Consider the following 22503-nt stretch of genomic DNA (forward strand, 5'->3'; position numbering starts at 1 on the left):
AAATTTACTTATATGTTGGAAATGGGGCAGAGACATCCACATTTAGTGCAGGGTTGCCATCCTAAAACAGGATGATTGCGTGTAGGCGGCTGGGATATCTGACGCAAATCTGCTTTTGAAATGTGTAGGCCTTGCTGGATTGTGGATGCAGCTAATGCTTTGCCTTGATTGTCCCACCTTTGGTATTGCATTTTGTTTGGCAGTATGGCTCAGATTTCGCCGTCAAGGTCTGTTAGAGTGTTGTTTGGTTCCGTACACATTAGGTTGACATTCAAATCTCCCATAACAACCCACATATCATCTGGGTGCGATGTTGTTAAGTTCCTCAGTATTGGGAGCATCATATCATGGTTTATTCTCTTCTTGTCTTTGATGGTTGAATTTAAATGCACCCAATGATAAGGGAGGGCCTTGGCCTCACTCACCCGTTGTTGGCCAGGGGTACCTTCAGAATAATATAATCCCCATTCCTGAATTAAGCACATTTGTCACTGCCATTAGCTTGTTTTTCACATAGACAAACACACCTCCAGAGGCATGCCCCCGTGCCTGTGAAGCCATTGCTGGAGCTTCATATGCTGTGAAGTCATGCCAGGGAGATGTGTGGAGGCCCATGTTGGTTGAAGCACAATTATGTCATGTCTTCTCAGCTCTTTGATAGCAGCATTCTTTATTTTTGAGTCAGTTAGGCCTCGTATATTCCACAAGCTAATTTTCTGGTTGGACCTCATTGTCTGGTTTGTATTGTTAGGGCAAAAACCAAAGGAAATGATGGACGGAGTGGTGAACAATGCAAGCACTCACCCCCAGTCAACTGATCTGGGTTTAATCCATCACCGTTCTTTAGCCCACTCTGCCACCCCAGTTCAGACATGGCCATATGCAAATCAGTCTGACCCTGTGCCTCATGGGAACAGTCCAGCCCGAACTGCCAAGCCATGTCTTCCCTGGACTGGAAACAAGCTTCCTAGGACCGGTTTCTGGCATTTCAGCCGTCTTCAGCCAGGATTGCTTGAATCCAGTGGCAAAGTGAGCAAGGGACTCACGTCTGAGCATACCCTGCCAACTTATGGCGAACAAAGCAAAAACCAAAGGAAATGATGGACGGAGTGTTGAACAATGCAAGCACTCACCCCCAGTCAACTGATCTGGGTTTAATCCATCACCGTTCTTTAGCCCACTCTGCCACCCCAGTTCAGACATGGCCATATGCAAATCAGTCTGACCCTGTGCCTCATGGGAACAGTCCAGCCCGAACTGCCAAGCCATGTCTTCCCTGGACTGGAAACAAGCTTCCTAGGACCGGTTTCTGGCATTTCGGCCGTCTTCAGCCAGGCTTGCTTGAATCCAGTGGCAAAGTGAGCAAGGGACTCACGTCTGAGCATACCCTGCCAACTTATAGCGAACAAAGCAAAAACCAAAGGAAATGATGGACGGAGTGTTAAACAATGCAAGCACTCACCCCCAGTCAACTGATCTGGGTTTAATCCATCACCGTTCTTTAGCCCACTCTGCCACCCCAGTTCAGACATGGCCATATGCAAATCAGTCTGACCCTGTGCCTCATGGGAACAGTCCAGCCCGAACTGCCAAGCCATGTCTTCCCTGGACCGGAAACAAGCTTCCTAGGACCGGTTTCTGGCATTTCAGCCGTCTTCAGCCAGGCTTGCTTGAATCCAGTGGCAAAGTGAGCAAGGGACTCACGTCTGAGCATACCCTGCCAAGTTATGGCGAACAAAGCAAAAACCAAAGGAAATGATGGACGGAGTGTTGAACAATGCAAGCACTCACCCCCAGTCAACTGATTTGGGTTTAATCCATCACCGTTCTTTAGCCCACTCTGCCACCCCAGTTCAGACATGGCCATATGCAAATCAGTCTGACCCTGTGCCTCATGGGAACAGTCCAGCCCGAACTGCCAAGCCATGTCTTCCCTGGACCGGAAACAAGCTTCCTAGGACCGGTTTCTGGCATTTCAGCCGTCTACAGCCAGGCTTGCTTGAATCCAGTGGCAAAGTGAGCAAGTGACTCACGTCTGAGCATACCCTGCCAACTTATGGCGAACAAAGCAAAAACCAAAGGAAATGATGGACGGAGTGTTGAACAATGCAAGCACTCACCCCCAGTCAACTGATCTGGGTTTAATCCATCACCGTTCTTTAGCCCACTCTGCCACCCCAGTTCAGACATGGCCATATGCAAATCAGTCTGACCCTGTGCCTCATGGGAACAGTCCAGCCCGAACTGCCAAGCCATGTCTTCCCTCGACCGGAAACAAGCTTCCTAGGACCGGTTTCTGGCATTTCAGCCGTCTTCAGCCAGGCTTGCTTAAATCCAGTGGCAAAGTGAGCAAGGGACTCACGTCTGATGGATTAAACCCAGATCAGTTGACTGGGGGTGAGTGCTTGCAATGTTCAACACTCCGTCCATCATTTCCTTTGGTTTTTGCTTTGTTCGCCATAAGTTGGCAGGGTATGCTCAGACGTGAGTCCCTTGCTCACTTTGCCACTGGATTCAAGCAAGCCTGGCTGAAGACGGCTGAAATGCCAGAAACCGGTCCTAGGAAGCTTGTTTCCGGTCCAGGGAAGACATGGCTTGGCAGTTCGGGCTGGACTGTTCCCATGAGGCACAGGGTCAGACTGATTTGCATATGGCCATGTCTGAACTGGGGTGGCAGAGTGGGCTAAAGAACGGTGATGGATTAAACCCAGATCAGTTGACTGGGGGTGAGTGCTTGCAATGTTCAACACTCCGTCCATCATTTCCTTTGGTTTTTGCTTTGTATTGTTAGGGCTCCATGTGCTAGGATCAGGAGCTTAGTGTTTTGGGTAGCCATGCCCAGTCCTTGGGTGTTGTTTGTTGTGCTGTGCAGCAGCAACCCTCCTGTATCCTGCTTGCCATTATTGTTTGCTCCCTTTCTGTAACTTCTGGGGGTCGGCTTCCCTTTTCAATGCCCCTTAATACTGAGTCTGTAGTATTCCTTTGCCTATTTTGTCCTTCCAGCTCCTGGCCTTTTGCTTTGTTGGTAGTTACTTCTGTCTCTTTGAGAAAAATGGGGTATTTAGGCACTGTGGGATTTGTCACTTTTATTCCCCATTTTTAGAGTTGTGTCTTGTTCTTCTTCAGGACATTCACTGGCATGGGGCAAGTGAAGGTGATTTCAGTGCACTAATTTATCTCTCCAATCTCTGGTGGGAGGAAGGCCTTGACGTCAGTGTCAATGGAGCTAATTTCTTCCAGACCTGATATATTGCCACAGAGTTTCACAATATTCCCTCTGTTGATGACATCTCAATTTCCTCTGAAAACATATTCTGGGTAGAGGACAATTTCATGATCTGTTTAGGTTTTGGAAATCTGCCCATTGCTTTGCACCATGCCATTTTTTGCGCTGGAGATCTTCCTGATGTTGCCCTCCCTGCATTTACATTCCAGGTTGTTTTGCCTCTGAGGATTCTGGGCTGGAGCTTTTGGGGGCCCTCATGTTTGTGTTGATACCAGGGAGTTGTCTTTCTCTCCTGTCGGTGCAGCATGTTCTTCTGCTCTTCCTTATGCCATATATTGGCCAAGTATTTTAACTGCTCCTCCCGATCCTATGGGCTTTGGCATTGTTTGCGTCCCTACTAAGGACTTGTCTGGTGCTGTTGATCAATTGTCATTTGGTTGGATTACATGTACTGGGGATCCATTTGTGAGGACAACTCTGGTTTTATCGCAGTGCATCTTTCGCGGTGGCTTCCACATCATCACTAACTGTTTTCTTTTGACTTGGTTTGGGGTCCCCATTGGCTTCTATGTTGGGCAGGTCGATTTTTCGCTTGGGCTCTAGTTTTTCTGGCCGTACCAAAGCAAAAGGTTCGATCTTCTGTTTTTAATATTTCTGTTCAATCATTTCTTGTTTTTCCTCGACAAGGGTGCCCCTGCTGTAGCCAATGCGTTGGGGTCACTACTTGGGCATCTATTTTGTGATTGGTGCACCATTGTGGTCATCTGATCTAAGCCCTGCTGATGCTGGACGCTGCCGATGGTGGTCCGGTTGACTGGTTGATCAGTGGGGTGATCAGTGAAGTCAGGATCCAATGGCGTGTTTGTCGCCCCCCTTTTTCCCACAGGCACATCCTCCGGGCTTGGCTCTGCTGCTGAACTTAGAGCGGTCTTTGGGAAGTCTACTGTTCCTTGGACTGGATGGCCTCGCATTTCTGAAGCCTGAGACCTTAGTTTCCCTTTTTCAAATCCTCAATCAGGGAGGTCATAATTTTTGGCAGGGTTGATAACTTTTCTAATAGAGGCCCGCAAGCACACAGGTCTTTCTTTAGTTCCATTTAACTGAGAAGCAATGTGTAAAGTATTTATGCAGTACACAAGCAGTAATAGAGCGAAAAACACAACACAAGAAAAATCCCAAAACAAATAACAGAAATAGAGTACATTTTAATAAATAATGTTATACCAAAATGGCAAAGATCCAATCAGTAAAACCAGAGATATTCAGATTTAAAGTGTCTCGTGAAAATAGTGTCTAAAAACAAAAAAACACCTCTCATGGTCATCTGGCCATGCTAGACTGGAAGAAAGTCACAAGTTCAGGCTGACCCAGTGGGAACGCAGGCTTGATACAGGAACAAAGTTAGTCTCGCTGAAAAGTTACCTTCTAAGTCCGGTGCGAATAGTTTTGTTCGCGTTGGAGGAGGTTGCGAGGAGGAGTCTGAGCGACGCGCACAGTCGTCGCTGTAGTGCAAAGAGAAGGTCGGGGTAGTGGATGGTCATCGCTGTTGCGCAAGCAGCTGTTCAAGCATTGTGGACAGTCTTTGCTGTAGCTTCACTTTGGCGGTCATCACAGTCTGTTGTTGCTGTAGCACAAAGTGCATATTTGTGTTGCTTTTCGTCGCTGGCAGTCTCTGTTGGTGCAAAGAGAAGGTTCCACTGGAATGTCATATTCACAGTCTTCGCAGGCTGCAGAGTCTTGGTGCGAATGGGCCCGTTTGCAGTCGCAGCCCAGACTTTAGGATTTTCAGATTTTCTTGCAGGAGAAGCTCCCACTGATGCCAACCAAGGGTCCAGGACCTCGTGAGGCAACTCTTGACTCACTCCGGCAGAGGCTAGCAACAGGGCTCATGCAGGTCCAGCTGCAGGTCCAGTTGCAGCAGGTGAGCTGGGCAGTTGGAGAAAGGCTTCTGAAGAATTTTAGTTTCCTTGTACCTTACAGAGGAGGTCATCCATCTGACCCTTGGAATCCCTCCGGATAGCTTGAGATGAAGGCAAGCAGGTCAAATGTTCCTTCTCAGACAGCAAGGCAGCCCTTCAAGCAGGAGGGCCATTGTCTCACAGCAGGGCAGTCCTTCTTCTGTAGCTTCCAAAGGTCTAGGAATGTTCTGAAGACTGGCCCTGGTTGTCCAATATGTATACCTGGTGCCAGCCTTTGTGTGGGGAATTCCCTCTCCTACTGCCGTATCTGGTTCTGGAGAATTCTGCGACGAAAGGCAGGAAAGGCCTGGTGTCAGGTTCCTTTGTGTGTACAGGAGGCAGTCATTAGAAGTGTAAATGGGGTTTGGTTCAGCCCCTCCTCAGTCATCCTGTGAGAAAGGCCCATCCTGTCCACAACTAATCTCCCTTTGTGCTACTGTCTGAAAGTAATTCACAAATCCCCAAAGAAGAGCCATTCACAGTCATGTGACCCAGGAAGCTGCCAGCAGGCACAAATGGTTGGGATAGGAAAATATTTTTTTTCTAAAAGTAGCATTTTCAGAATTCTAACTTAAAATCCAACTTTACTATTAAATAGGATTTTAAATGACATGCCATCTGAGTGTAAACAGCATATCTCTAACTACCAATCTAAAGTTAGCACTTATTAAAAGTAATAAGCTAACCTGGTGTTAGTCAATGGGAGAAATAGGCCTCCCAAAAGTGAAAAACAACTTTGAGTTTTCCCCTACAAGGACATGTAAAACGTAAGTGTGCGTGCCTTATGAGCCTTTAGGGCCTTCCTTAAGGGTGACCTATGAGTATTAAAAACGAAGGTTTATGCCTGGCAAACAGTTTAATTTGCCAAATCGAAATTGCAGTATAAAACTAAACTACAGGCTGCAGTGGCAGACCTGAGACATGTTTTATAGGGCTACTTTAGTTGGTAGCACAATAAGTGCTTCAGGCCTACTAATAGCATTTAATTTGCAGGCCCTGAGTGCATGTAGTAACATCCACTAAGGACTTAAAAGTACATTAAATATGCTAAGTGTATGTAGACCAATTTTACCATGTTTTAAGGGGAAAGCACAAGCACTTTAGCACTTGTTAAAAGCGGTAAAGTGCACAGAGTCCTAAAGCCAACAAAAACCCAGAGAGGTGAAGGCAAAACATTTGGGGAAATACCATGCCAAGGAGGTCAGGTCTAACAAATGCTAAATAGAGAGACAGCCTATCTGGAACAAATTAAATGCAGACTCATGTATGTGGTACTTTGCCCGAGTAGGCGTTGATTTGACTTTGACCGGTAAGCATGAGGATGACGATGAAATTGGAAACAGTACGCCATCTGAAACACAAATTGCTTTTTATGAAGAATAATATAATAAGAAGAGGATCAAATACCTGTTAAATACTGATACAGAAGATTTGACAACCCTGATGAAGTCCCAAAAGGGACGAAATGCGTTAGCTGGGCTGAATGGACTGCTTCTGTGAAATTACATGGCTTGAATAAAATTTGATTTAAAGAGATACACAAGACTACTTTGAACTGGATCATGATTATTGGATGAATTGTTTAAGAAGAATATAATCTTTGGGATTGTTGAAAGGACATTTATTGATTGAATTTAACGCTCCTTTTCTTGTGTTGTTGTGACCTTTTCAGAAGTTTACCTGTTGATACTTTATGATCTGGCGCTCGTCCATCCATGATTCCAACTGAGAAAGTAATAATTTGCCAATTATTATCCCCACTCCATCTTGTAATGAGATAGGACAGCAATCGCAAGGATTGCCCCCTTGTCCATTCCTTCGAATGAGTACGATTATGGCGGACTTCTAGGAGGCGGGTACAACCTTGTGGGCCCAGATGGGATTAAAGACGGACAATAAGGCTACAGACCACTGGGACTGATTGCTCCAAAATACAACTCTAGGAACTTTATCTGGCCCCGGAGCTTTCAGGGCTATTTGACTTTGAATTACTTCAACAACATCCTCCAGTTTAAATTATTTTCATTCAACATTTGTGAGCAAAGGATGGGTGTTGATTGGTAAATTGGCTGCATTCAATTCTCCTAGCCCTTCCGTGTTAGATCTTCATATGCATCTGTTGGAAGGTGGTTTATTTTTAGGTGGGTACCTACAGCTAGTAATAACATCACAATCACAAATAAGGTCCAGTCAAGTCTCAATAAATCAATCCTTGATCAACCCTTGGTAGCTTGGCTGACAAGCAGTCAGGCTTAACTTAGGAGTCAGGTGTGTAAAGCATTTAATATCACCGATAAGTAAATAAGTGAAAGACACAACAGAATAAAAATCCAAAGGCAATTTATAATCATAGAGAATCTTTTTATCTTTAAAATGACACCAAAACAACAAACATCCAATGTAGGAAACCAGAGCTAGGAATTTTTAAACTTTAAATACAAACATGCTTTCTAGCGCCGAAAAAGTCTAAAATGGCAACTGCGGCCATCTGGTTGCCCTGGAACAAGACAAATTCAAAGTTTTAGGCCGACCGCGATGCAGTGCGGGTCCGAAACGATGAGTAGTTGGGCCCGGTCAAGTTTTTACGTTCTGACGTAGTCAGTTTTTTATAGCTTTTTCGCTCAACGTCGAGTGGTCGAATCCTCGGATCTGGGTTTGGATTTGATGATGCTAGCCTGCTGCAGCGTGAATCCTTTGTGGATCCTGGAGGCCTTTGTCTTCATCGTCGACTGCAAGGAGCTCCGGAGCTTTTCAGCGGGGAAAGCCAGCGAAGTCAGGCTTAGTTGCACTTCAATGTCGCCAGCTTGACTCTCATCCTCGATGCAGGCTTCTCATGAAGCTTTTTCACAAAAGTTGGCAAAACGTTCCCAAATTTTCAGATCTTCTGAAAGGTGTTAAAAGGGTCCGAAAGGGACCACATTATCAGCCAAGGGTTCAGAAACTCTGGTTTCCCTCTTGGGGTCTGGTATTCCAGCTCCTACAATGTACCTGGTCAGTCGACATAAAATCTACCTGTTGCTGCTCAGGGAGTCCACTCCTCATCTTTCAAGACAAGCAAATTCATTCTGTTGTGGAGCCTTTAGAATGCAGCAGGTGTAGTCCTCCGGAGTGCAGTCCTTTCTTGTGCAGTCCAAGAGTTCAGCAGGGCAGTTCTTCTTCTCCATATGTTTTCAGGCAGTGATCTGAGGTGCTCTTGCAGCTATTCCATATTTATTCCCCAGTCTGGGCTGGCAAGAGCGGGGGACAAACTCAACCAATGGAATTCAAGTTGTCATCCTCTAAAATGACAACTTCCTGGAAAGTGTAGCATATCTTTGTTCAGAATGCACATCTCTGCAAAAATCAAAATGGAGAATATCCCTCCATGGAGTTCAGGTCTGGCTAACCCAATCCACAGGTGTGGCTAATCTTTTCCTACACTCTCCTTCCAGTCCCTCTCCTAATCTTATTAGAGGGGCTCCCATCTGGCTGGGGATCAAGGAAGTGGGGATGGCCTGTGTCCTTTGACATCTAGGCTTTTCCCTTTGAAGACCAGTTTAAATCACCAGCCCTCTCCCTGTCCCTGGCTTATCCAGGAACCACATCTCCTCCCACCAAATGGCTGTATTGTGTAAACCTCAGGCCTCTTCACACCTAATCAGGGGGCAGTTTGGCTCAGACTGTCAAAGACTGGCCAGTCAGAAAAGACTGCTACAAGGCTGCTTTAAGTAACTTCAGACAAGTAAGTTCTAAATCTCCTTTCCTGCAATGGTTATAATAAATTCGACATTGGCAAGTTGTTGGATTTATTGCAACTATTATTTTGATAATTTGAATTATGTTGCCAACTCACTCCTGTCAAAAGGTAGACTTTATTAAAGTTTAATAAAGCCTTCCCATCTTAGCCTATGGAGCTAGCAGCACTACAATGGAGAAAAACGACTTTGGCTGTTTTCCTCTTCACCGGGGCATATAAAACATCTTTTATAATGTCCCTGCTTTTTATAACAAGGCACCCTACCCGTGGGGCACCTAGGGCAGACCTTAGGGGCGACCTATATGTAATAAAAAGATAGTTTTTGTCTTTGAAAGTACTTTTAATTCCAAAGCCACATTTGGACACAGTTTGTAAAATCAGCCTGCAAGGCAGGGCTGCCTTTAAAATGACACCAGACACCACAGCAGTGCACACTTAAGTGTATTAAGTCCACTGGGGTATCTAAACCTACATGCCCTGCCATATACTAGGAACTTACAGGTAGGTTGCCTGAGCCAATTGTAATTACACCAATTATCATATACTTTTTTAAAAAGAACACTATCACTGTTAGCAGAGCCCAGGGCACATTCAGAGTGGGGAACCACCTGTATCAGTCAAACAAGCATTTACAATGCAATGGTCTCGGCATTGTTAAAGTTAGAGCTATTGGCATTGCTCATGACATTATTTTTGTTTATGTTGTTGTTTTTAAAAGATTTAAAGAAACAGCATTGTTATTTACAATATCAATAGCTTAATCACTCTCAAATGCTCCTGCAAGGGAAACGCTTTGTGTGCTCTTGCACTCCCCCCCCACCCCTCCCACTTGTAGCACGAGGCGCGCGCTTGTTTAAACTAACGATGTGTATATTCACAAAGCGCTTACAGGCTGTGAAGTCAAAGAGCTATGAACACCCACCTCTGCGGCCCCCTTCTCTTCCTAAATCCATTGTTTATTTTTGTGCAGGTTGATATAGCGCAACCTCTACCCAAAGGTATTGGAGCGCTTTAAATGACCACCAGTTACCTTACACAAGACACATTCATTTTTTATAAACACGGGAAGATTAAGATATCACAGGATGCTGAACCAAGGCGTACACTCGAACCCTGTGCGTCAGCTCCAAAGTCGGCTGCTCTAGCCCTAAGTCTACGTCCTCTGTTTGAATTATAGGACCCACTGACCTGCCTCTTGACCTCGACCACTTAGGAGTATTTGAAGGCGAATTTGTTTAAGTTCTCGTGTGCCCTGATCCATGCGTGAGCAGCTCGCCGAGTTCATGTTTTTCGCTGTGCCTTCTAAGACTTGTAGCCCTACTTTTAACTCATTCTTACAGGAGAATTATAAATCCGAACCTGTAACAAAAATACAATCTGGGTAGGATTAACTACCCTCGCAAGGACCAAGGAAACTACACGACCCATCATGCATCTGAGCTCACACTCATCATGTAAGCAGAACGCGTTGCCCCGAACAGTCAGAGGTTGTTAACTTTAATCTCCCCCCTCACAAGTACTCCCAAACGTTCCCTTCCCACCACAGCCGCACCACAATCACTATGTCTGCCAACTTCAGTGCTGAAAGGAGGTGCAGTAAAGGGGTAAGCTCAAAGATGCTAGATCTGCCGGAGAGAAAAGAACCAATGTATAGTGTATGCTAACATTGTGAATACAATCCTCGAGACAAATAAAAGCTAAGATAATACAATGATAGAGCATTTATTTCCCCCCTCCCCCGCCCCTTTCATGGTATCATCTAGATTGCTGTTGAACAGTGGAGGGAGTGAGTAGAATGTCCTTCACATTAGCAGCCTCAGAAGGATTAAAGGCTGTGTCACCTGCAGGACTATTTTTATTGACCTCGGAAAGATGACATGCCTAATTTGAATTATGATATTTATTATCTCCTAGGCCACTCGAATGACGCAGAAAGGGAGGACCACACTAGGAGGCAAAAAAGGCAACTATGCAGTATAATGAGGCACTTTTTTATAGTATTGCTTCATTATTTTGTGGTTTTTTATACTTGCTAACACTTTCTGGCCAAAGATTTGACCTCATTGGTACCAGTTTAACAACCAAATACGGTCATAAACAACTGAAGTATGGATAACCAGTCAACCTTTGCGGGTGGCATTCTATTGTTCGGAAACAGGGGTCGCCACATATTTAGTAACGTTTGATGCGATTCAGCTAGATGCATTGTTTGGTTAAAATCTGCAGATACAGCAGTGGATGGATCAAGTGGCAAATGGGGCAAATCTATAATTATGTGGAAAGCGCTGCGGCTGCAGAATCGCATAATTCAAGTGGCCCTGATTATATAGATCTCCGAAGGATAACAGGTTGAGTTTCACATATGGCTGTAAATATATCGATCTCGTAAGGATTGCGGCCTATATCTTCCCAATCATGACAGCCTGGGTTTAACGGTACTCTTTGCAGTAGGATCCCAACACACTGAGCTGCCTTTAGAGGGGTGACCTATAGCGCCTTGCCCATCACACGAGGGCACTGTGGGAGGTGCAAAGACTTGAAGGTTCGCCAACGCAGCGCCTAATGAATAAGGCACAACCTCCCGGCCTGGCAGAGTCTGGCGGCTCTTAAATTGCATCAGAAGCTTGTTAGCAAACAATAGAGCGCACAAGGGGCCGGGAGGGGCCGCGGGGGGTGGAAATGGCTCTGTAATTGGATAGGGCGGATGCACTGTACTTAAAGGTAGGGGGGAGGATCCGTGTCAAGCACCGGTACTGTGCCATAGCTGAGAGCTCCACAAGGCTAACTGCAGGGGAAGAAGAGTGCACTTGTGGCACCCCACACACTCACCTCGCACTCCCAGCTGGACCCGTGCGGACCCGGGGGTGCCAGGGCACCGCGCCCACTCTTCAGCGGATCCTTCTTTCTCCACCCGCTGCAGCTGAGGGTGCAGTGCACAGAGGAGCCAAGGGCGCATAAGGAGCGGCGCGGCAGGGACGGACCCTTGGACCTCCTTTCTGCAGCTCTACCAGCACCGAGGACATCCTGGGGTACGGGGGACCCCAACAGTGCGGCTCCAGTGCAGGAGGATGCAGTCTTCCAACATAAGGCTTAATATTGGAGCTTAGACCGTTCCCGGGGAATCCGGAACTTTGAACCGGGAGTTAAAGTGGTTTGCGCAAGATCACACGGTTGGTGTCAAGTGGAGAAACCAGGATTTAAACGTGTTATGGTTTGTAACCTGAGTTGGAAACGTAAACATCAGAGCACACCTCACCACAAGCTCCAGGTTGCGAGGATAGGGCAGCGAGAGCCATGAACACCGCCGCCTTTCTCCGAGGCGAAGCAGAAATGCCTCGGAGAAACGCAGCGGCGGTTTCGGATTCGGGGGCGTGTTTTTCTTTTCTCTCCTCTTGCCATTGGGTGGAGGAGAGAAAACACGCCCAGCGAAAAGTAGCGAAAAAACACGCCCCCGAATACGAAAAGGACGGGGCTTGTTTTGCGAGACAAAGACTCTTCTCCAATTGCTGGCCAGCATTTAAGAGGCCAGCCAATGGAGAAGAGGAGAGAAGAGGGGCGGGTTTAAGCCCCTCTTCTCCAAAACATTAAATCTCGGAGCGAGACTGCGTAAGCACAGCCTTCGAGCCGAGACCTAAAAAGGGCGTGGCTAAAAAGTGGAAAGAAGAGCACGGAACACGCCCCCGAATCTGAAATAGACGGAGCCTATTTGGAGGGACGGCTCTCTCCTCCAATGGCTGGCCTCCGTTTAGGAAGCCAGCCAATGGAGGAGAGCCTAAAAGAGTGGCGGGCTAAATAGCCACTCTAAGCATCATAAGATCTCCGGACTTCCGGTTCTGCCTTCGGCAGACCGGACGGTCCCTCGACCTAAAAAGGGGGGTGAGCGGGGTAAAAAGGATAACTTTCCTACAACAGCCTCCTGGTATAATGTAGTGAAATGCTGTATCCATGTTTTGGGGCCAACATTCGAGTCTAAGTTCTCTGGAGGCCTCTCACAACCCCATCTTACAAGATCCCAGAATCTTTTTTTGTTTTTGATCGACTGAGGCTACCGGGCTTCCCAAGCTTTATACCATATTTTGCCCATAGTAAATTTGTATAGTTGTTTATAAGTCTTTGTTGCTTCTAATTGACTCATTTCCCCTTTCTCTCTGGCATGCCTTCTCTTAAGTGCAGTTGCGAGGTTTTATTTTTACTCAAGACATTCCTTGTCAAACCACTCAAGGTGGATAGGTCTGAAAGTACCAGCACAGGCTCCTTTTCTCTACAGCCAGACCAAAAGCCCAGTGCTTCCAAAAGTAATTCCAGCTTTTGGATTACTATGTCACCTCAGTCGTTCTTTGTTTTTACAAGGGATGAATAAAGAGCATGCCATTGTTTGAATAATGAAAGATTAATTGATTTTCAATGGTTATTAGTTCTAGATATATTTTGCCTGCTTAGATCATCACCACTTTGCAAAGCTAGGAACTATGATTTGGTAGTTTGTCAGTCCCGGACCACTGTTGGTGGCAAGTAGAGCACAACTATAGCTGGTCGTTGTTACTTTCTAGTCTTTGTCCCAGACATGTCTATGATTAAGTGCCAGACCTCTAAGTTCAATATAGTATAATCAATATTACTTTTATGATACCCAGATCTGTGTCTACTTTTTGGTGGGTCGTCTGATAAGGTGCGGCCATTCATTCTTGCAGGGTACTTGTAAGGGGCCCTGACCAAAACTTCGAGAATCAGAACACACATGCTTTGATATTTTGTAATAATTAGGCACTTATGAAGGTGTGTTCCTTTGTGACTGCCTAAATGATATGTTTTCATGTTTCCAGAGAAGATGACAAAACGTTTTGTTACAACGGATGAAATTATATAAAATGAAACAAAAAAAATAATGATCAAGAAACAATTTTTTAATTTCCATAAATTGTTGGTGCCTTCTTTAATTGGAATTTATTTTCTAGATTATTCATTAATGATTTACAAATCTATGGTGGTGAAAACTTCAAGAACTGCACCATAACATTAAACATTTCAAGTAAAGAAAGAATGTAGGACATTTTGGATTATTAAAGTTAGGTGAAATTAAAGTAGTACCGGAACTATGAAGGAAGTGACATCACTTCAAAAAAATAAGGTGTGTCACAAGTCTAGTACATCTACCCATGTTAAAAATTGCAAACATAGCACTGATATTTAAAACCTGACTGCTAGATTAGTATAAAATATAGACCTGCGCCAGCTATCTTAACCATTACTATTTCTATAACCTGAGTGGGAGTCATGAATGTCAATTAGGGGTGGCCAGGGGTCGCAACTGTAACCTTAAGCCACCCGTTGCGATCCCTGCCACCTTACCTGTGACCCCTGGCTGGAAATCACTCAATCATTGTGAGTAGCGATTGATTGCACAGCTGAAGGAAGCTGTGAGTGACTGCATCATGATTGCAGATTACCAGCAAGCTGGCTGGGCCACTGGTCCAGGCCTGTGCAGTACTTGTCCTCTCTACCGTTGCTATGGTGATGCCGGGCCGGCCGGCGCCCGGCGTGCAGTCCTAGACTTCTAGATACATGTTAAAGTATCTGCTGCGCTGCGTGCCTGGCCTGGCCTCAGTCAGTTGCAGGGGCGTCAATCTAATAGGGCGCAAAAGCGCTGCTACCAATGACCTGGCATGATTTATTGGCCAGCCCCCCTGATCGGTCTTTCTGTTGGAGTCAGGCTTGAGTGACAATGTGTGTCAGACTCCAGTGAGTGAGCAATGTAGAAGTTATGGTCGGGTGTGTAGCCTCTGCACCTCTCTAATTACGTAGGGCCTCCTTGTTTTCCCGTTACATGATATGTTAAATTTGGAGAGACTTTTCACATTTGAATCTTTCTGGGCCTCAAAACAAATGTAATGCAATGGATATGAAAAAGTACACTCACATTTTGTTTGATGCACACAATAGAATGTATGGATGCATTATTCACGTAATGCTTTTTTCCAAACCGAGAATGAATGTTGTCAATTGCACAGCCTTTCATGTTTTTTTAGAACCGTAGTAAGTAACATTTAAACACTGTGCTCATTTTTAAAGATCAGTCTGGACAAAACAACGAATTGAGTTGGAAGGCCTCAGGGTAAGGCGTGTTTAATACTTAGTTTAAAAGTCTGCATATTGGCTCCAATGCAAGGTGTTGTGGCTCACTGTTGTTTAAATTTTGTCCAATAACTTGGTAAGTGTGTAAACTGTGCTAAGGGCCCCTTAATCTGGTTAATGAAGATTTTGCAAACTACTAAATAGTTCTATGCTCAGTTGGATGGACGAGGCCCCTGTTCAATTGACTTTTTATGGTGGTGGTAATTGACCAGGTTTTACATCGTTCATAGAGCGCTTTACATGAGCACCAGTTACATTACAGACAGACACATTCATTTTAGGCTCAAGGAGATTAAGGGGCATATGTATCAAATTCTCTATTTGCGATTCTCAAATAGCGATTTTTTGAGAATCGCTATTTGGGAATCGCAAACGAGATGTAAGTAAAAATTTGCAAATTTTTAGCGATTCTTTGGCATTCCTTAATTGCGATTAGCAAATTGCGAATCGCAATTAAGGAATACCTTCCCATTCATTTCTATGAGCCAGGAGGCCCATCGGAATGAATGGGAAGACATTCTCAATTAGCGATTCGCAATTAGAGAATCGCAAATTGAGAATAATGTCAAGGGTGCAAGGGTGTCATAAGGACACACTGATGCACCCCTGAAATGAGCATGTGTGCGCATGTGGCACACATACATCCCTAAGGGCATGTATGTGCGCCACATGGCACTTTAAAAAGTTGGTGGTAATTTGCGATTTCTTAAGGAGAAATCGCACGACTTGGGTGCTTGTTACATCGCATTTAAGGAATCGCAATTTGCAATTCCTTAAATGCAATCGCAAAATAGAGAATCACAAATTTGTGATTCTCTAATTTGCAATGCCCTTTTGGGATGATACATCCCAAAAGGCCTTTTCCCGTTCGCAAACGGACGATTCTGAGAATCGGCCCGTTTGCGAACGGGAAAAGGGCTTGATACATATGCCCCTTAGTGATTTGCCCCAAATCACAGAATGTTTAGCCTCTCACTGAGACACAAACCTTGTTTCCCAGCTTTACAGTCGGCCGCTCTTGCTGCTACCCACATCTTCAACTTCCGATCGGCAACCACATGCCGCAAATCAGAGGCGGCCTTTGCTGAGATAGCGCCCTGGGCGGATAGAAATTTGGCACCCTTTCTGATGCTATTAAATTAAATGAGGCAGCAGGGGCCCCTTTTGTGTTCACTGGTCAGTCCCTGGCTGACCAGTGACTGGCCCCTTATCACAAACATCTCTGGACCTCCCCCAGCTCACTTAAATCCCCAATAGCTTTGTTGCCTTATGCTGATGAGGGTGCTGTTGGTGTGTGTCAGCGGGGGTGAGGGGATGAAGGGAGGGTAAAGAAGGGGGATAATGGGGGTGTTAAAAACAGCGACCACAGCTTAATGAAGAATATAAACCGCTTTAAACCTGCAAACCGATTTAATCTTGCAAATTAGACAGAAACGAACATGCAGCGGCATGGATAAGACTGAAGCAAGGTGACAGGCGTGCTGCTGTTGGAATATCCTTAATGCACCCAGTTCTGCGTGCCCCTCAGAATATTGGCACCCTCGGCCTGGGCCCAGATGCTCGCCAATGCTAAAGGCCGGCCTGCTGCTAATCCATCATAAAGCGCTGTTCGGCTTTATTGTTTGCCTGTGCTTGTAAACCATTTTTAACTGCATTCAGTTCATAAATAAAAACTGCAGGCGCTTTGTGGTGGTATAGAAATGGAAAGGACTTGTTGCTCTAATATTGAATGATCCCCACTGGCTCGGGACTTGGGAATTTCAATCTGCTCCTTGGGTCCATAACACACCTATGAGCTTGTGCACTACTTGTCTCGAGCATATGTGCTACTACTAACCCACCCATACACCTTTGTGCTACTTCCTCATCCTTAAGCCTGTGTATTACTTGCTCCCTCTCAAGCCTGTGTGATACTTGCCTCAAGACTATGTGCTACTTGCTATTGTGGAACCAGTGTGCTGCTTGCCCTGCTTAAACTTGTAAACCATAAAACCTTAAACCTGTGTGCTCTTTACCCATACTTGAGCCTCTTGGCTACATGCCTGGAGCCTGTGTACCACTTGCCTCCCCTCCAAGCCTGAGCACGACTTGCCCACTCTTAAGTCTGTGAACTTGCCCACTCCTGAGCCTGTGAACTATTCACCCATCCCTCAGTCTGTGTGTTTATTGCTCACCAATAGACACCTGTGAATCCAATGCCAGTGTTGAAAAAATACTACAACAATCAGGGTTCAGTGTGCCCCGCTATTTTGGCAGGGGTTCCACTGCACCTGCTGCACCAATAGAAGCTAGGCCCACTGAACCCTGATTATTGCTGTATTTGTTCTTTCAAACAGCAGCCTGGGGGCTATTTCTTGACTAGGGAGCATGACTAGTGCTCTAAATCGGACTGTGCTGTCAGGCTATTTTGAGATATTTTTAATTGGAGCAATGGCATTTCTGAGAAACAAGCAGGCAATCTGGCATAGGGTACCTGCCACTGCTAGTGCTTAATTTGAGCCAGTGGTTGCAGGTGGGGCCCACCGCCACTCATTTTTGGGGAACAGCTCTAATTTTTCTTCAACAGACTTTGACCTAGAACAAGAGAGTGAAATTCGTACAAGTGGGGGAGAAGCAGCAAGAGAAAAATAGAAAGAAATGTGACCATGAGAGAAAGCTGGGATGAAAAAGAGTACACAAGAGTGAGATAATGGGGTGGAGATTGTCTGGCGGTGAATTAAAGAGGCCTGAGAGGTAGAATTAAGACTAGGAAGACTTGGTCTTCAGCACATTGACATACAATAGCACTAGCCGTGGGCTTTTCAGCAAAGCTTTGGGACCGACAGTTATTCTTTTACAAGTTAAGCTCTGGTATCTGGACCTTTCTTTTTCTATTTTAAGCACTGCCAATGACACACTGGCTACGCTACTAATTGATTGCGTGCCTGTGAATAGGATTTGAAGTTTTTCTGTTTATAGGGTACTTCTTTTGTATCTGTAGAGGTTTTCCATCCTCTGTGTGTGATGAAAGCATTGCTTTAAATAGGCCGGTACTGTCCAGTACGGAGCGGTACAAAAGGGGGTGGTGATGGACGGAGCATCAGAACCAATCAAACACTCACACCCAGTCAACAGATCTGGGTTTGATCCATCACCGTTATTTAGCCCACTCTGCCACCCCAGTTCAGACATGGCCATATGCAAATCAGTCTGACCCTGTGCCTCATGGGAACAGTCCAGCCCGAACTACCAAGCCATGTCTTCCCTGGACCGGTTTCTGGCACTTTTTTATTTTGAGAAGGAGAGTACCTGCACTTCTCAAGCGAGACGTAATTCTTTTAATTGGAGACTACCGGCACTTCTCTGAAACAAGCAGGTACTCTGGTACAGAGTACCTGCACTTCTATTTTTCCATTTCAAGCACTGGATGTAAGTAAACAAAAGTTAGATGCAACTGCAGTTGTGTGCAGCAAGAACACAATATAACTCAGAGAAGATCCTTTCCTTGTGCCACAGTAATCTGCAGCTGAGTGGGCCTGAACTGAACCCAAGAGGGTTGACATACACATTAATGACTATGTTTGTTGATGTGCCAGCACTTGCCCCTCGACCTGCGCCTCCCTCCATGCATCGGCTATACAAGCCCGTTGTGAGCACCTGGGTTTGTGACATAGAGATAGACAAAGAGAGTGCCTGATAGAAAGTCACTCCAGTCACCCGTGACTATATGGAAGCTCATATCTCCCTTTCCTTCGCCAGAGAGAGACTTGAGACTTTGCCTCATTCCTTCTGGTTGTTTTGTAGTTGGGAATTGTGACTCCATCTGCCTATGAAAAATATTCTCTAGTGATTTCTGTTTGGATTGTCTGTTACATCTGTCCTTCATCCAGGAGGTCTCCTGGGGGTAACCGTTAGTCCTATCGATGCTCCTGCCGCTAAAAAGTGCCAGCGAAATTACCTTTAGTAGTTACAGCCCCCTGAAGGTTTATGGCCTTCATTTAGTGCCAAAGGCAAAGTCTCACCCCACTTCCTGGGACCTCTTGTCACCCACTACTTTGACTTGACCAGCTTTTCCCAAAAGGTAATCCATAAACTGTGTAATGGGCCATTGTCTGATGAGGACCTGGAGGGAATGACTTTATTGTCTGAAAGGCTGGCCCAGCCTAATTTCTTAGCAAACCATTTGCGCAAAAGCCCAGCCTTATTTCTTTCAAATCTTTTAGTACGCAAGCCCACAGCTGGGCTTCCAAGAGAACTGAACACCATCCAAAAGTACTGATGGCAGTTGTATTCAGTTTTCTGACGACCATGATTTTTGACCGTCTACAGATCTATATCACGTGAACTATTAGAATTTGTACTGTTAAATTTCCTATTATAAGTATGAGCCTACAGTTCCCATCACCCTATCACTGGCTGAAGACCATACTCCTTGAAAGTCACTTTCATGGCTTGCGGCTAGGTGAAACCTATTTCAAAACTTTTTTGGGAAGTGGTGTTCAGAAGGAACAGGAAAGAATTGATGCTATTTGTGTGTCAATTATGATGTTCGGATATATGTTGTATTTCTCTGGGAATGCTCCTCTACTAAGGACTCTTTGGCATTATCTAGACAGAATAGCATAAACTTTCTCACAGTCTAGTATTTTTCCAGAAAGGGCAAGAGGACAAAATCTATTTTCACAGCTTCAGGAAAAAAGGAAAACGCCTTTTTAATTAGGATTGTTTCATAGCTCACTGATGGAACTAAGTTTAGCAGAAAATAAAGCAATGGCGATCTACATTTCCTGAAGAGATATAAAAGTTAAAGGTAATATTCAGTTCTTGGGGCACAATTTTAGATTGCCGTATTAAAGACCACTGCGAGTTAAAGAGATACATTTTTACCAAGTCTGATTAGGTCTGCCTAGGTTTCAGCATCTACTTTCTTGGCCTCTACCATGCTTTTGAAGTCTATCGACTCAAATCAGTAAAACTTTGTTCTTGGGCATAAACATCTAATACATCTAATACATTCCTTCCTTTTGGGTATTTATCTAGAGTAACCCCACCAGGTTTGGTGTCTACATCCTCCCTTGATCTGTATTTCCCTTGCAGTAACATGCCCATATAAACCCCAAAAATACATAAACGAGAGATACTCACCCACACATGAAAATGGTAGTGCTTGCAACGTATTGCAGGACACTGCCCTTTTGCTGTTTCTGCGCTTCCTTTCTGACTAGGGACTAATACCCACTGTAATGGGCACTTGTGAGCATCCAAATCATATATGACACTTTGTGTTCTGAGCTACACAACAAGTAGTGTATTATAAATAATCTTATTTTACTCTTAGGTGGAGTGGACCAACCTCCGCATGGAGCCTGAACAAGAACCGAAAGAGGGGCCCCAAAACGTATTGGTGTGCGCACAGCGAATAGAGGAAAACAGAAGGTGCCTTACTACATATTTTATTATGTTATTGTATTCTAGAGGACTAAAGCCTCCCTGTCTTCATGACCTGCTGCCTCTGCATGTAGGTACACACACCAGCATTCAACTCTTTCCTTTTGTCACATTCAACAATATTAGGGTTGCCTAAGACCTCCTGGGGGCCCTATGGGGAAAGGGGATATAGAGGAGGAAGGAGAGGTGAGGTTGCAATGACAAGGTTTCCAATCAAATGCCACCTGTTTATAAAGACAACAAAATGGCAATAGTTCCTTTGTGAATGATGTCTCTCGTTATACTATTTAAAATGTTTTGTCAGGCACAAGATCAGTCCCTTCGTTAAAACGTTGAGAAGGACATTGATGTTGACAAACTTTTTAAGATGCCGTGGGTTAGGTGGACCACTATGGATTTGTAAATGTTTTGGATATGCCTGCCCGTTTAGTCAACACAGGTATTGTCACGATCGCGCTCGGCAGGCGCTGAGTACCGGGCCCTACGGAACCCGGGAAAGGAACCTTCCGTAGAGCGAACTACAAGACCCAGACATCCCGGCCATCCCCGAGTCTCGTAACAGATCACGAGACAGGAAGCATAAAGAGCGAACACACCATCCGGCGGACGCCGATAATTCCCGGATGTTACCCGTCAGAGAAGGTACGTGCAGACGTGCGTTCCAGAATCGGCCTCCTCGTAGACTCGAGAACAGACCCGCAGTAACGTCTTTCCCTACGCTTCCGACGTGGGGAACTCCCAAGATTCACCTCAGGACAGTCCCGGTGGTACTGTCACCCCCTCTGCTTCCCGTGCACCAGCGAGACGAAGGAGGCGGTGCACTCTCCTCAGTCTCCCGCTTTGAACTGCAAAGTGCCACACACCACGCTCCTCGGCTCCCGGCTCCTCCGCGAGACGAGTGTTAGCGCAACCCGACTACTGCCAACCCGAAGGTTTTCCAGGTTACCCAACGAGGGGTTGCTCCTCGATTCCGGTCTCTCTGGAGAGCCGCTAACACCACCTCCGCCCACAGGATTTCCGGGCAGCGACATCTCAAAGGCTTAGCGCTCCTCGGCTCACAGGATTTCCGAGCCTAGCAGTGGCAGCGCTATAGCGTGATCCTAACCAAACCTCCAGACGTCTTCCGGGTGGAAGCGTCACGACACCTGGAACCCGCAGGTCCTGCCAGCAGCCTACCATCACTCCACGAGAGTGTCAGACGCTGCTCCCCGGATTCCTCACGTAGGGATTGCACTCACCTAGGCGGTACATACCGGACTCCGTTCCCGGTACCCAGTCTTTCCGGCACTCCACCTGGCTTCTTTTCCAGAGAAGAAGGGGAGTCCCTTGGTAATTCCCACAACCCGGAGGGAGGAGACGTCAGGTAAGCGAGCTACACGCATAGGGGATCAGAGAGGGGGATTGACAGAGCAGGCCCGCACTTACAGAGTGTTTGTTTCCTTACAGATCTCCGTCCCTGCCGTTCCTGTCCTTCCTTCCCTCGCTCACCTGCCTCCTCCGTCCGAGTGTATAACACATCCGCCGGACTAGGGGCAGATGGGAGGTGGATCATATTCAGCATCAGCGTCATCCTGAGGAGAGGATACCCGAGGGAACACGACAGAATTATCGGCCCACGAATTGTTCTCCTCCCGATCACGCTGATCCGGCCATGGCCACTTTAGAGAATGTGTTAGACGCCTTAGCCCAAATGCAAGTAGAGCTGGCCGCTTCTCGGTCAGAAACGGCCGCCCTACATGCACGTATCGATCGCATGCAGAAGAATCCCTTCGATGCAGGCCCCCCTTTCTCTTCACAGACACCTCCGGTAGTAGTAGAAATGCCGGCACACGTCCCCTTAGCCCCTCCGGAAAGGTTTCATGGGGACACACACAAAGTCCAAGTCTTCATGACGCAAGTCATGCTTCACTTCCACTGCAAACCAAAACTGTTTCTTACCAACCAGGCCCGGGTGGCCTTCTTGATCTCATATTTGGCAGGAGACGCAGCTCAATGGGCAGTCCCCATAGTCCGTAAGGACGAAG

The 22503-nt window shown here is 45.9% G+C and overlaps 1 protein-coding gene across 1 annotated transcript in view; it reads left to right on the plus strand.

Annotated features, from left to right (window-relative positions):
* POU6F1 (POU class 6 homeobox 1) overlaps window positions 1-22503 on the plus strand; it is a 212082-nt gene that overhangs the window by 37802 nt on the left and 151777 nt on the right. Inside the window, exon 2 of the mRNA XM_085600779.1 lies at window positions 20370-20467. The gene's annotated coding sequence lies outside the window, so the exon portion shown is untranslated. The remainder of the gene's footprint in view (window positions 1-20369; window positions 20468-22503) is intronic.

The sequence above is a fragment of the Triturus cristatus genome, chromosome 4_2 (assembly GCF_964204655.1).
Source record: "Triturus cristatus chromosome 4_2, aTriCri1.1, whole genome shotgun sequence".
In the NCBI taxonomy this organism is placed as follows: Eukaryota; Metazoa; Chordata; class Amphibia; order Caudata; family Salamandridae; genus Triturus; species Triturus cristatus.